This window comes from Lissotriton vulgaris, chromosome 5, assembly GCF_964263255.1.
Source record: "Lissotriton vulgaris chromosome 5, aLisVul1.2, whole genome shotgun sequence".
Classification (NCBI taxonomy): Eukaryota; Metazoa; Chordata; class Amphibia; order Caudata; family Salamandridae; genus Lissotriton; species Lissotriton vulgaris.
In genome coordinates, this window is record NC_141693.1 from 72,453,412 (window position 1) to 72,468,605 (window position 15,194).

A 15,194-nucleotide genomic window follows, 5' to 3' on the forward strand; every position below is an offset into this window, starting at 1 on the left:
CCTCTCCCAGATCTCTTTTCGTCCCAAGAGAAGGATGGGTCAGTGGAGGGAGTGATTCTCTCTCCCACTCTCACTCCTGAGCAACGGGAAGACTGCCGCCAGATACTGGAGCAGTACTCTTCGTTGTTCTCCCTTGTCCCGGGAAGGACCCACCTATGTACCCATGATGTGGACACAGGAGACAGCCCACCAGTGAAGTCCAAGACCTACCGGCTGTCTGACAAGGTGAAGGCTAGCATACATGGAGAAGTTGCCAAGATGCTAGAGCTGGGAGTAATTGAACCTTCCAACAGCCCTTGGTCCAGTCCGGTGGTGCTCGTGCCAAAAGCCGCACCCCCAGGCACCACACCTGAACTGAGGTTCTGTGTGGATTACCGAGGACTGAATTCAGTGACAAGGACTGACGCTCATCCGATCCCTAGGGCGGATGAATTGATTGACCGGCTAGGAGCTGCCCAATATCTGAGTACCTTTGACCTCACTACAGGGTACTGGCAGATCTCCTTGACAGATGGAGCAAGGGAAAGGTCAGCCTTCTCCACGCCTGAGGGACACTACCAGTTCTGTGTGATGCCCTTTGGGCTCAAGAACGCCCCTGCCACATTTCAGCGGCTGGTGAACCAGGTCCTCTCTGGAATGGAGAGTTTCTCTGCTGCTTACTTGGATGACATTGCTGTCTTCAGTAGCAGTTGGGAGGACCATCTGCAGCATTTGCAGGCCGTTCTCCAGGCCCTGAGACAAGCTGGATTGACCATCAAAGCCAGCAAATGCCAGATTGGGCAGGGGTCGGTTGTGTACCTTGGACACTTGGTGGGTAGGGGGACTGTGCAGCCCCTGCAGGCTAAGATTGAGGCAATCATGGCCTGGGAACCCCCCAAGACACAGACTGAGGTCCGAGCTTTCCTGGGCCTCACAGGTTACTACCGTCGCTTTGTGAAGGGGTATGGCACTATTGTAGCGCCCCTCACAGAGCTCACCTCCAAGAAACAACCTCGACGGGTAGTTTGGACAAAGGCTTGTCAGCAAGCCTTTGAAAAGTTGAAACAGGCAATGTGTGCGGCACCGGTCCTGAGGGCCCCAGACTTCTCCAAGGAGTTCATTGTCCAAACGGATGCATCAGAGCATGGCATTGGGGCAGTGTTATCGCAACTCAACGAAGAGGGCCTGGATCAACCTGTAGTCTTCTTATCCAGGAGGCTGCTTCCCCGGGAACAGAAGTGGAGTGCCATTGAGAGGGAAGCTTTTGCGGTGGTGTGGGCTCTGAAGAAGCTGCGGCCATACCTCTTTGGCTCGCACTTCCTGGTTCAGACCGACCACCGACCCCTTCGTTGGCTGATGCAAATGAAGGGGGAAAATCCCAAGTTGTTGAGGTGGTCCATCTCCCTACAGGGAATGGACTTCCGGGTGGAACATCGGCCTGGTGTGGACCACGCCAATGCAGACGGTCTCTCCAGGTATTTCCGCCTTAGTGATGAGGACTCCCAAGGGGTTGGGTAGTTCTCCCCACTTTCAGCTGGGGGGGACGCGTGTTAGACCTGTCTGGCTTTTTGGCGAAGTCCCTCCTAATTTTTATTTATTTTGTCCCCTTTTTGCCCCTCATACCCTTGTTAATTTTTGTGTCTACTGACTTTTTGTAGGTGTTGATCAGGGGGATAGGTGTTTTCTTCCCCTCTCATAATCTTTTACCTTAGGCCCAGAGGCCTGTTCTGACAGGAAAGTTGGCACCACCTAAAATGGTGGCCACCAACTGCCCCAACTGTCACCAACAGAACCTGGCCATAGCCTAACATAGGGCATTCCAGAACCTTCTGGTCCATTCTGGACCACTGAAGGGCAGCCTATATAAGGCGGAATGTGGGGCAGCCATTTTGTCTACCTGTGGAAGTCAGCTGGAGGACAGGTGGTGGCTAAGGGTGGGAGAAGGTTGGACTTTGGATTGACCTCCTGGACTTGGAAGCTGTCTATTTGGCCCAGCCCACAACTCCCCTTTTGGTTACTTGTCCTGGCCCCGCTGTGGGAAGTTACTGGAGACCCTGGGCGCCTGGCTTGCCCCTTTGCTCAATCAGAAAGGGGAAGACTTTAGGAGAAGGAGACTGCAGTGCTGCGGTGTGCAGTCCTCTGCCCAGCCTTAGGATTCTAAAGAGACTGTTGCTGTAAGAATCCCCAGCAGAGTGGGGCTAACCCTTGAGCCCCTGTACCCGAATTGTACAAAACGTCCTGCTTAACTGCTGTCATAACGACCCCACCGAGACCCCCTTCCTACCTGAAGTGTTGAGGGCTGAGAGAACGCAGGCGGCAAGAGAGCGTGCTGTCTTGGTTCTGGGCCGGCGCGATAGCGCTGGGGAAGCTGAGGCTGGTGGGCAACGTGGCGTATTTTCGCCCCGGATTGATGTGGGGTGAGGCGGCGCTGATTCTGACCTGCATCTGCAAGCCTGAGGTGAGGAGCGGTGAAGAAACGCGGCGCAGCGCCATCAGCGCGGTCTCTGACAGAGAGACACTCGCTCTTCGCGCATGCCCGGTTGAGCGCTGGGCTCCGTGAGGCGGGTCTGGAGCTGAGGATCCCTTCGCGCATGTCCGGGGGACTAGCGCGTCTCTTCCTTGTGCGAGGGAGTGCGGAGGAGGAGCGCCGAGGGACTTAAGGCGGCAGCGGTAACCAAGAGCCTCTCTCCCCTGCTCAAGCGCCCCACAGTGTTGCTGGCGTGAGCGGGAGGGGAGGTCTAGGAGAGCCTGAAACGCGGCTAAGGTGAACCAGGGGAATCTGTTCCTTTGGTCGCTGGTGACATACGGAGGAGAGCTGGGGGAGGCCCAAGAGGCTAGTGTATCCTGTCAGCGTGGGGCTCCCTTTTTGTCCTGCACGTTGTTCACCCCTCATTCTCTGGTGCCACCAGGTCATCACCGCCTAATAAAACAAGTAAGGAGGTATCCCCAGGGGGGGGAAGAGTGACGCTAGAATCTAACCAGGAAATAACTCAGTCAGGAGTCATATTTACATAGTTGTGCAACCTACAGTGAGAAGGAACCTTAGGAAACCCACCATGACTGTGTGCTAGCTGTAAGAGGTTATTGGAACTGTGGGAAATAAGTATGGTGCATTAAATGTTAGCCCTGCAACTACTTCTGGGGCTTAATTAAATGCTGAGTTAAGTGGGTTTACCCCCATTGCAGTCAAATAAATAGTAGAAGACCTGTGATGTTACCCTGCAAATGAAAGTGTTGCTTTGATCTGATAAAGAGCTGTTATTGCCAAAGCTTAAAAAGTAATACTGTGCTCAAAGGTAATATGAAGTAAACTGAATTCAGTAATTGCATAATTGAGTTGTAGAAGAGTAAGAGTTTTCTGCCAAATGTCCAAGTGAATTATCTATTTTACAAATGTTGGTTGTTCTTATGTCCTAGAATTGGAAAGTACTTCTGCTATATTCTACACAATCTAAATGGAAATTTAACTGTGAATTTTAAAAGTGAAAAGAGCGAAGATACATATACATATTATTTTTATAAAACAGCTCATATTTTCCTAACATTTTTGGTGTTGCGTTTTCTTTTGAGTGCTATTGCGTGGAATTACTTTTGGGTGGTCTGCAACCTTTACACTGTGCCTCTGAATGTTAGTCTTGCCCTAGGCCAGGCTACCCAGTTCCAACACTCTCATCTTGAGTGACAACACTATTTTTGAAGACTTTTACTACTTTGATGGGAGGATAACATTTAGAAAATCCTTTGACTAAAAATCCAGGTTTTTTGATCCTTACCCATTCTCCCACCACAAAATCAGGAACTTTGACATTCATTTTAGAATCAAAAAACATTTTCATTTTCTGTTGTTTATCTTCAACATGCTTAGCAATATTCTTAACATTAACAACAGTATTGTTTTTATTCAATTTTTTGATCCACCAAGGACAAATATCAGAGGAAGGTTCCCTACCTTTAAGAAGCACAAAAGGACTCACACCGGTGACTGAATGGGGAGTAATACGATACGTCCATAATCTTTTCCTTACAACCTCCAACCAATCTTCACCAGAAGAAACAGCACCCTGAATACAATCCTTAAGAACACGATTAAAGCGTTCAACCTGGCCGTTCTCTCTAGGTTCATATAAAGATGTAGTATGATGTTTGATATTACAACTTCTAAGAAATTCTTCTACATCAGAAGAAATAAGCTGCGTACCATTATCCGAGACAAAAGTCTCTGGAACTCCCTCACAAGCAAAAATCTCTTTTAAGAAAGTAATTATCACTTGAGATGAAGCATTACCAACAAACTTCACCTCAGGCCACTTAGAATGATAGTCTACCATGACCAAGGCATAACGAGCATTAAGGGGAAGATGTTTGAAAGGACCTGAGATATCGAAAGCTATTTTCGGCCACGACACTGGTTTGAGAGGAGCAGAAGACACAAGAAGCATCTTATCACTGTTTATACATTGTGGGCATTCTCTTACCATTCTGGCCACCATCTTATCAATGCCAGGCCACCAAAAGTGTGCCCTAACAAGGCGTTTCATGGAAGACATACCTATATGTCCTTGGTGAGACAATAACAAAAATGTTTTCTGTAATGAACAAGGAGGAATGATTTTACCAGCTTTGAACAACAGACCACCAAACTCCTCAATTTCGGAATAAACATGACCAAAAGGAGCTAAATCAGCAGACATATTTTTTTCTTTGGGCCATCCTTCCCTTACATAACCAAAAATTTGCTGGCGCAACACATCCTTGCTCAATTCTTCAAACCACTCTTCTTCACTTAAAGTCATAAACTCCTGAGAAACACAATCCCCAATAGAAGCAACAACATCATCATCTTGCTCAACCACAGCAATGTTATCATCACTACAACGTAATCTCGAAAGAAAATCAGCAGTGACATTACTTTTACCAGGTACATAAACAATTTCAAAATCATACTCTTGAAGACGGGAAGTCAAACGAACTATCCGCGCGGTGGAATTCCACCCACCACCAGGAGATAAAATCCCCACAAGAGGCTTATGATCCGTTCTAAGAGTGAATAGCCAAAATACACGCTAAAAGCTCTTTCTCAATCACTGAAAACCTCCTTTCTGTGGAGGACAAAGTTCTGGACGCAAATGCAACAAACCACTCTTCTTTACCGGAGCACTGACTAAGAACCCCTCCCACCCCATACAGGCTGGCATCCACAGTAATAACACATTTTTTATTAATGCAGAATGACTTAAGAGTGGGAGCATTGATAATCTCATTCTTAATCTGTTTAAAGGCAAGATCTTGTTTGACAGTCCAAACAAAATTAGTTGAATTCCTGGTCAACTCCCTAAGGGGTTCCATTTTGGTGGCAAAATTTTGAATAAACTTGCTGTAATATTCGCATAAACCTGCGAAAGATCATAACTTCTCCTTATTGTCAGGAGCAGGGGCTTTCACAATAGCATCCACAAGGCTTTTTTTTGGTACAACGCCCTCCCCAGAAAGAGTATGCCCCAAATACTCTACCAATTTACAAAAAAACGTACATTTACTAGCCTTGAGTGTTAACCCAAATTGTTCTAGCCTGGAACAAACCTCTTTAAGGTGAATGTGATGTTAACTGTCATTTTTTGAAAAAATAAGGATATCATTCTGAAAGCATTTGTCATATGATCCCACATCTTTAAAAATATGGTACATGGCCCTTTGAAAAACCGAAGCGGCCGAAGCCAAACCAAAAGGCATCCTCTTGAATTGAAATAGGCCATGTGGGGTGATAAAGGCTGTAAAGTATTTAGAGTCCTCAGTGAGCTCGATCTGATGATATGCAGACCTGAGATCTAACTTGGAAAACACACATGCACCATCCAACATGCAAACCATTTCATTGATGTTAGGAAGTGGATGACAGTCAGTAACCAAATTTGAGTTCAGTGCTCTCAAATCCACACATAATCTAATATTTTTATCAGGTTTAAGTGCTAAAACAATGGGAGATACCCACAATGAAGACTCTACCTCCTCAATTATGTCATCCTTGATCATAGTATCCAACATATCTCTGAGTTCATTTCTAATACTAATAGGAACTCCCCTTAACTTTTGTTTAATCGGAATAGCATTGGGTTTCACTTTAATTCTGTGACTGAAACCTTTTAGTTTTCCCAGTTTGTCAGAAAATACCTTAGGAAAACATTGGGAAAAATAAGTGGACACAGATGAAGTACTTGTTACAGCAAGAACTGACACAGGATCTTTCAATCTAGGATTTAAAGTGATTCCTAATTTGGCCTGGTCTCTCCACCCCAGTACATTCATACCTTTACAAGAAACATATAATTTGATAACAGCAGAACTACTCTTAAAAGTAATATGTAGTTCCTTAAAACCAATGAACTCAATTTTAGAACCCTCAAAATTGTAACCAATAATATCTGGTACACATAAGGTATTGATGTCTACCAAATCTCCAAAGGATTCTGTACAATATTCTCGTGTAATAATAGTCCACGGAGAACCAGAATCTGCCATAAGTTCTAAAACCTTCCCTAAAATATTTTAGGAGAAGGTATTTGATCAGTTTGTGAAATACCAAAAGACTCCTGGATGGATAAAACAACACCCGACTCAATAATTTCTGAAACACTCTTACTTTCATCAGAAACACATGAAACATTGCTATTAGGAAGTTTGGAGGAAGTAAAAGATGGTCTTTTAGTATCATGAAAAGACTTTTTTTTTTAAACCTTTTTTTATTAACATTGTGCATCACATAGTCATGACAGTAACAGCATCAATTATCCTGTACAGTATCGATCATGGTACATTCAGCGGACAACCATCATCTACAACGGGCAAGGTACAACATAGATGAATTCCAACAATGTTCCGGAGTCAGCAGCCACTGTGCCTGCATCCCTCCCCCCGCCATCGTAGCTGTGCAATTAGCAAAGGGGGGGACCCCCCCCACCCTCGTAGTCAGGCATCCCCTCGACAAGGAGAACCAGGAGTTCGTAATGTCATCAGTCCGAAGTCTCCCTGCCGTCGCCCAGTGAGACAACCCCGGCGCCCGGTGTATCTATATGTCATAAGTGTGCCCAGTGGATAGGGAGCCGCTGCGCGCCCCAGGGAGCCAACCATGGGAGGAATATAAGAGGTGGAGCACTACTGGTCAAGGGCCAATCTATCGGGCAGTATGCATTGCGGTGAGTGCAGTGTAATGTGCATTTTCACGTTCATGGGCCAGGTATCGGCTCGTCTTCACCAGAGGAGTCGCTGCCGGCAGCTTGGGACAGCCAGTAAACCTGCAAGGGGGACTAGAAGTCCCTGGGTCTACAGCGGGCAGGCATAAGGTCCGCATAAACGCCATGTTGGTCCTGGCAGTACTTAAGGTCGTCCAGCCACTCCTTAAACTTAGGTGCCCTCCCTCTCCCCCATCTGCATGCAATCCTCCGTTTAGCTAGAAGGAGCGCGAGATCGACAAACTTGCGATCCGATTTGGGAATGTTTTTGGTATAACCCAGCAGCATCATCACCGGCTCAAGATCAAGAGGACCATCGATCATCACCTGCAACGCAGCATGAACCTGCTCCCAGTATTCCCGAATTACTCCACATTCCCAGGCCAGATGGAGGAAACCTGCGCCCTCCGCACGGCACCGCGCACATCTGTCGTCATCCGACAGTCGAAATCGCAGTTTCCGAACTGGGGTGTAGTAGTACCGTTGCACAAATTTATAGTGGATAATTTTCAGTCTACAACTAGAGGAGACTCGTGCGGTAACCGAGCAGCAGTATCTCCACTGTTCATCAGTGAGTGCAGCGGGTAGGTCAGCGTCCCAGGCAGTACGTGCCTTGGACGGAACAGGGGGCCGTTGCTCTCGAATGGCCGAATACAGCTTCGACACCAAATGTCTGCCGTCCGAAACAAGCATGATGTGCAGCGGCAGGACCGCGCCCGGTTCCTCCGGGTAGCCAGGAATTATCTCCTTCATACCCTGACGGAGCCTGATGTAATAAAAGACCTCCATTGGCGTCGGGGAAGTAGCACAAAAGAACTGCTCCTTAGTGCGGAACTGCTTCTCATGAAATAAGTCCCCCCAGGTATGAAGTTGGATGCGGTTGCACATGGAGTGAAATCCATTTTCCGTCAGGAGCGATAACTTCGGATGATATGAAAGGGGCAGCGCCGGTGAGTAGAGCATGGGGGCTTCCAGTAATCTAGTCACCCTTCGCCAAGCGTCCATGGTGCAAGTTACAGTGGTGGCAGGCGTCTCAACGTCCCCGATTTGGCCCAGCAGCATGCCCTTAAGCGGCAGCGGGTGAACTATCCAGTCCTCATCTGCCACCTGAGGCATGAAGGGGGTGGGGTGAATCCAATAATAAGCATGTTGAGCCTGCGCACTGAGGTAATACACCTCCAAGTCAGGCACGTCGAATCCACCCCGGTCGTACGGTTGCGTCAATACTTTCCAGCTGAGGCGCGGTTGTTTCCCGCCCCAAAATAGGCGAAGCAGTTCAGACCGAAGTCTTTTGAAGAAGTAGGCCCCCGGGTAATAGGGTATATTTTGAAAGAGGTAGAGGAAGCGTGGAAGGATGACCATTTTTATCAGGGAGGCTCTTCCCGCCATCGACAGTGGGAGAGCCAACCAGCGAGTCACAGTATCGGCTAATTTGGAGATGGCCACCCCATAGTTCAGTCGGACCGTGTCCTCCTTAGCGAGTGACACAACAATTCCCAGGTATTTCAAATCCGTACTACACCACTCCAGCGGGTAATCAAGCGGGAAAGGGGCCACCGAGGGCGTGAGGGGGAAGAACTGCGACTTCTTCCAATTGATGTGTACGCCGGAGACTCCACCAAATAACACAAATTCTCTCAATAGGGGGTTGAGGTGTACTTGCGGGCGCCGCACATATAAGGTAACGTCATCCGCATAGAGGGATATGCCTATCTGTCTCTGGTTGCAATTAAAGGCGCTGTCCTTATGCAACTGCCGGATCCTGCAAGCCAGGGGTTCGATAGCTAGGGCAAAAAGCAGGGGCGACAATGGGCAGCCCTGCCGAGTCCCTCGCGTGATTGGCATCTGCGACGACAACACTCCGTTGATGATGACCCTAGCAACTGGAGAGGTGTAAAGCAATGTCACCCAGGCAATGAAGATCCGGGGGAAGCCCATCCTGCCTAAAATGGCCAGGAGATAGCCCCATTCCACCGAATCAAACGCCTTGGTGGCGTCCAGAAACACAGCAGCGACCGGCAGGTCCGGCGAAATGGTAGGTATGAGGGAGAACAGGGTGCGGAGGTTATGGGACGTAGCTCTACCCGGGACAGATCCAGCCTGATCCGGCAGCACCAGGGTAGTCATAAGTAGGGATAACCTAGTGGCGAGCACTTTCGCTAGAATCTTTGCGTCGCAATTTAGTAGCGATAAGGGCCTATAGGCATCGGTATCCTTCGGGTCTTTCCCCGGCTTAAGCAGCGAAGTGATTGCCACCTCCCTCATAGAGCCCGGTAGTATCCCCTCCTCCAGCGACTCCTCGAACACCTCCTTCAGTACTGGTGCCATTATGTCTATGTAACATTTATAAAATTCGGCCGGCAAGCCGTCCAGTCCCGCGGCTTTACCGTTACTTAGTGACATGATCGCATCTCGGATTTCATCAATCTCGAAAGGACACCCCAGGAAAGCCCTATCACTTTCACTCAGCCAACACAGTGCAATGTCATCAAGGAACCCACTGAGGTCAACCTCTCCAGTCTGCTGCGTGGTATACAGCCGTTTATAATGCTGCAGAAAGGTGTCCTGTATCCCCCTAGTGTCCTGATAAGTCCTGCCTTCGCCATCAGTGATTTCCAGTATGTGCGTGGCGAATCGCTGGTGTCTAGTGAGCGCTGCTAAAACTTTTCCCGGCCTATCTCCTTCGCAATAGCGTCGAGCCGTCCAGTACTTACCACGGAATTTGGCTTCCCTGGCCGCCTCCTCCTCAAATTCGGATAACTTGGTTCTGAATGCTATCGCTAGGTCAGGGCAAGGGTTACCGACCATCTCCTCCTCTAACGCTTTAAGTTCCGATTCAATACCCGTCAACGTGCGCACTATTTCCCGTAACACGCCACAGCTTTTAGAGATTGTGACTCCGCGCACTGTGACCTTAAAAGCCTCCCAGATCGTCTCAACCTTAGCAACAGAACCCTTGTTCCTAGGGAAGAAGGCCTCGATTTCCTCTCCGAGTTCTTGTTTGAATACCGGGTCAAGGAGGGCCGAGGGGAATAGCCGCCACGGTGGGCGTATTCTCGCATATCCAGGCAATTCCAGGACGGTCAACACAGGGCAGTGATCCGAATATGTTCGAGGTAGGTGCCGCACCTTGGCGACGCCACCAGCCAGACCACGTGAGATGAAGCAGTAATCAATCCTGGCCCACGAGCGTGCATGCGTGGTGAAGTGGGTGCCCTCCCTAGCCCCCGGATGTAAGTGCCTCCAGCTATCCAACAATCCCGCTTCCTCCAGTATGCCCCGTAACGCCTCCCCGGCTTTCGTATTGTACTGTCCGCTACCGTCTGACCTGTCCGCCCCCGGGTACAAGGAGAGATTAAAGTCCCCCCCCAGATTACATGTGTGGCCTCGACCTCAAGTGCATGTCCCCATAGTGTCAAGAAGAACCCAGGCGTGTCAATGTTGGGTGCGTAACAGTTGATGAGCATAACAACATCAGTGCCCAGTCTCCCCCAGAGGATCACGTATCTCCCCTCACTATCCGTCCGAACACCCAGTTTTTGGAACGCTAGTCGTTTATTAATCAAAATGGCAGTGCCCCTGGAATAGGTGGAATAGGAGGAGAACTCCCGCACGATCGCCCATCTGTCTGCAAAGCGAGGGATGCAACGTGGATTAAGGTGAGTCTCCTGGAGTAGAGCTATTTGCACCTGGTGTCTATCTAAGTATCCCAGCACATTTCTACATTTCCGCGGATTATTAAGGCCTCTGACATTCCAGGATATTATAGACACAGTATTCAAAGCATGATCACCCGTGCTCATCATCACATCCCTGTACCCAATGAGTGCAAAGAGTCCCAGCACCCTGTGGTGCCACATCCTGTACCAAAAACCACCGCGTATAGCATCGTCGGGTGTCCTGATCAGTTATACTGCCACAACCCGCACGTCCATTCCCAACACACATGCCATGACTACCATCCGCACAGTCATTCATTCTCCCAACAATCCCCCCCCCAACAAGTGAACATTCCCCCTCACTCCATTCACAGTAACAGAAACCCCACTCCCCGAGCCCTCCCCCAACCCACTGAAGCAACCCAAATTTGCCAGTATTACAATTCCTCCCCCCCTCCCAAACCCCGTACTCAATAACCATAGTAAAACCATGTGGGGAATCCCCTCCTGGGGGCATCAGAGGTACACGTCTACTCACCCCAACACTCCCCTCCCCTCCCGCATATACCATATGGGGAAGACAGAGAAGAAGGGGTGGTGCCTGGCCTAAAGTAGTCCTGTATATGTAAGCCTCAAAGAAAAACCAACAGCACCGGACCCACAGCCCTCTAATTGTAGAAAACAATAATAACTTCAGTTCCATTCCCAACTGCCACCCGCCCAGTCACCTGCATTAATATCAGTGCGTGCGTCCCAGGTGCTAGTCAATCAAAGGAGCAGTGCGCGCCAGCTGGGCCAGTAGTCTGCTGGGGGTCCATGGCGCAGTAAGGTAGGTACAATAAGCAAATGATGAGGGAGCATGCTGCCACGGAGCAGCCAGGGCAGGGACCCCGATGTCACCGCCAGCAGCTCCCAGCAGTGCGACAGGGTGCGAGTGGCAGAAACTTCATGAGGGCGCCGTTATGAGTCATTCATCTTGTTCAGCAGGATTCCCTCCCGCTTCGTCCGCACCCTCGTTACGCCTGTCTCTCCTATCAGTGCGAAGCCGTTTAACATAATCCTCAGCGTGCTGTGGGTTCGTGAAGAAGTGCTGTTTGCCCTGATGGGTCACCCGGAGCCGGGAAGGATACAGAAGGGCGTAGTCGATCTGCATATCCCTCAATTTCTTTTTCACTTCCAGGAACTTTTTCCTCTGATCCTGTACCATGGGCGTGAAGTCCGGGTAGAGTGAAAACTGTACACCATCACAGGATAAATTCCGATGCGTGCGGGCAGCTCGAAGGGCAACGTCCCTGTCGCGGTAGTTAAGTAAGTGGGCGATGATAGGCCGCGGTGGTGCCCATGGCTTGGGGACCGGGGCCAGTGAGCGGTGCGCTCTCTCTACTATGAATTGACTCGAGAAGGCTTCCTTGCCCACAGCCGTTTGCAGTATGCGTTCAACATAGTCCTCTATGCGTCCAGTGTTGGTGGACTCCGGAACCCCCGTGACGCGGATGTTATTGCGTCTACTTCTCGCCTCCAATTCCTCATTCTTCGCCGCTATCACTCTGAGGATGTTGTCCATGTGGGTAAGGCGTGTGTCGTGCGTCGCGGCAGTGTCTTCGGCCGTGGAAATGCATCGCTCCGCCTCAGAGAGCCGCTCCTCATGCACCTCCACTTTTTGTACCACGCCGTCCATCCTGGAAGATAGCCGATCAACCTTGTCCACAACCGTTGCGAAGCCCTGACGCATCTCCTCTATGATCAGGCGCAGTTCTGGTGTTATGACCGCAGGAGGGGCCTCGGTGCTTGGCTGTCCTGTGGAGCTCCCGGCGCCCGTTGCGCCACGAGTTGGTTTCTTCGAAGCTGCAGGTTCGAAGGACAGTTTGGGTTGCTTGGCATCGTTCTTGCCCATGGTGCCCAATCTGTTGGCACCCAGTGGTTGGAATGAGTGGTCGGCCCGCCAGGCCCCACGAGCAGAGCCCGCGCGCAGGTCGTGCCGTATATAGTGCCCCAGAGGCAACCGTGGCAGGGTCTTGTCAGCGGGGTATATACAGCCCCCACCAGGCCTGGGAGCCGGCTCAGCCCCCAGCACAGCAGCCCCCGACAGCAGCAGGAACACCTCGGGCAGGATAGGACAGTGGAGGGCGAGATCAGAGGGCTGACGCCCCAGCCGTAGCCGCCGGCGGGTCCCCGCACTTAGTGGCACAAGAGCGCCGACGGTACCCGCTGCCGCCCTGCGTGAGCGCAGTGATAGTCCCCGCTGGGCCTGGAAGGAGTCCTCAGTGGTGAAGGATTGCGCCCCTGGGGGTGTCCCCCGCAGCCTCCGACGGGATCAGGGGCCCAGCCAACCGCCGTACACAGGTGCAGCGATATGCCCAACCGGGGCCGGGTGAAGTCCTCCAGGCGGAGGGTTGCGTCCTTGGGGATGGCCGCTGCGGCCTCCGCCGGGTTCAGGGTGCAGACACCCGACCTTCCGCCGCCGCTGCAGGGGAGGTGGCGCGGTGCTCAGCCCTACCCCCCAGTGCCGCGTTCTCAGGGGGGGGGGGCGAGACTCACCTCCGCCAGTCCACGGCACTCGTCCAGCAGGTTTCCCGCAGTTCCGGCCGGTTTGCGCGATGAGAAGGCCTAGCCGCCTCGTGTAAAGCCACGGCCTCAAGTGGCACAGCTCTCGGTCCCGGCCAGTGGCCCTCCACAGCAGCGACCCTCAGGGCACTCTCAAGGCGCCGTAGCTCAGGCTCTGGGCGTCGGATCTCCTCCAGATTTGGACCGGCGCCGCAGCTCAGGTGCATCCAGCAGCGGTGCGAGTTTCAGGCATCCATCTGCAGGGGAAGCGGATGAAAGCAGGATAATGCTGGCCAGGCAGCCAGAGCCTCACAGAGGTGCGGCCATTAGCTAGTGCGCCCTCTAGCGCCCTTAGTATCATGAAAAGACTTGACCATATTTTTGCACATTTTGGAGAGATGTCCTGAACGCCCACATTTGTTTTATTGTTTACTAATGACAGGACATTGCGGGTAAGAAGCGATATGGTCAGGATTCCCACATCTGTAACAATAGTACTGCTTGCCCTTACCATCATTTTTATAATTGTAAATATTCTTCGGTTCTTGAGATTTTACCGTGCTAACTTCAGAGCTAGAAGTAAAAGGACTAGAAGTGGAAACCTTATCTAGAGATTTAATCCACTTATCAGACTGCTCAAGTGCTTTGGCTGTATTGATAGCTGTTTCTAAACTAGGGTCACCTAAGATCCAGAGTTGTTCTTGAACCTTCTTACTCTTTACGTGCACAATGATTTGGTCCCTGATCATCTCATCAATCATCAGACCAAAGTTACAGTGTAAGGATAGTGCACGCAGAACAGTAAGAAAGTCATCAAAACATTCATTATCGTCTTGAACACTAGTAGAGAATTTAAATCTATTAAGTGCCACACTTGTAACAGGTTTGAATCTACCTTTTTATCCTTAACACAGCCTCATCATACAAATTAGTATCACCTCCTGACCTAACCGGTGGTAATGTTCTAAAAACGAATTGTCCTTCTGAACCAAGACAATGCAAAAATATATTCTTTTTCCTTTCTGCAGACATCCGTTCTCCATCCATGGCTTTGAGGTAAGTAAAAAATTCCTCCTTCCATCTTGTCCACGGAATAGGAGGATCACCTTTAGTTTGTAAAAATGTAGATGGAGGATCGAATTGCATTGTCAATAAAAATAAAAATAAAAATTTGAAAATAAAACCCAAGTCTAGATCAGAAGTGCAGTTTGTGAAGTCAAAAGAAAGTTGCCACCTTAAAATGTTCAAATAAGAATGCTGTAAATGCAATAAGTACTTTCCAAAATTATCCAAAAGAATTAGGATGCAATGTCCCAAAACATCCAGTAGATGGCAAACAAGCAACACTGCTGCAACATCAGATTCAAAGTGCCATAATGGTTCCAAATGCACAATACTGTGTTTCAGTGAAGAACGAATGTAAACACAAGTGAATCTCCAATGTCAAATACGCACACGCCACCCTAAAAATTTTCATAAAATCGTAATAGAGCTGAATGCAGAAAATGTTCAAAGATAGACTTGCTCGCACATCATAGCGCTAAAATCAAAGTCACTGTTTCATGCGCGAGGAATCAACATCGCAATACCGTACCTGCTCATGAAATTGTAATGGAGCTAAGCGCTGAGATGTATGCACATTTCATTTCCATCTCCGGTAACTCGGTATGAGTCGGTTACTATGGAAACAAAATGGCGGATACACGCCGTTTAGTATGCGTGTTGACGTAAAGGCGTGTATGGTGCGTTTTACACACGATGACGCGCACAACAATTCCAGATGCAG

General features: G+C 49.7%; 1 protein-coding gene across 1 annotated transcript in view; it reads right to left on the reverse strand.

The window, feature by feature from the left end:
- Positions 1-15,194, reverse strand: part of LOC147710218 (E3 ubiquitin-protein ligase TRIM39-like) — a 171,672-nt gene that overhangs the window by 13,828 nt on the left and 142,650 nt on the right. The gene's annotated exons all lie outside the window — the stretch shown is intronic.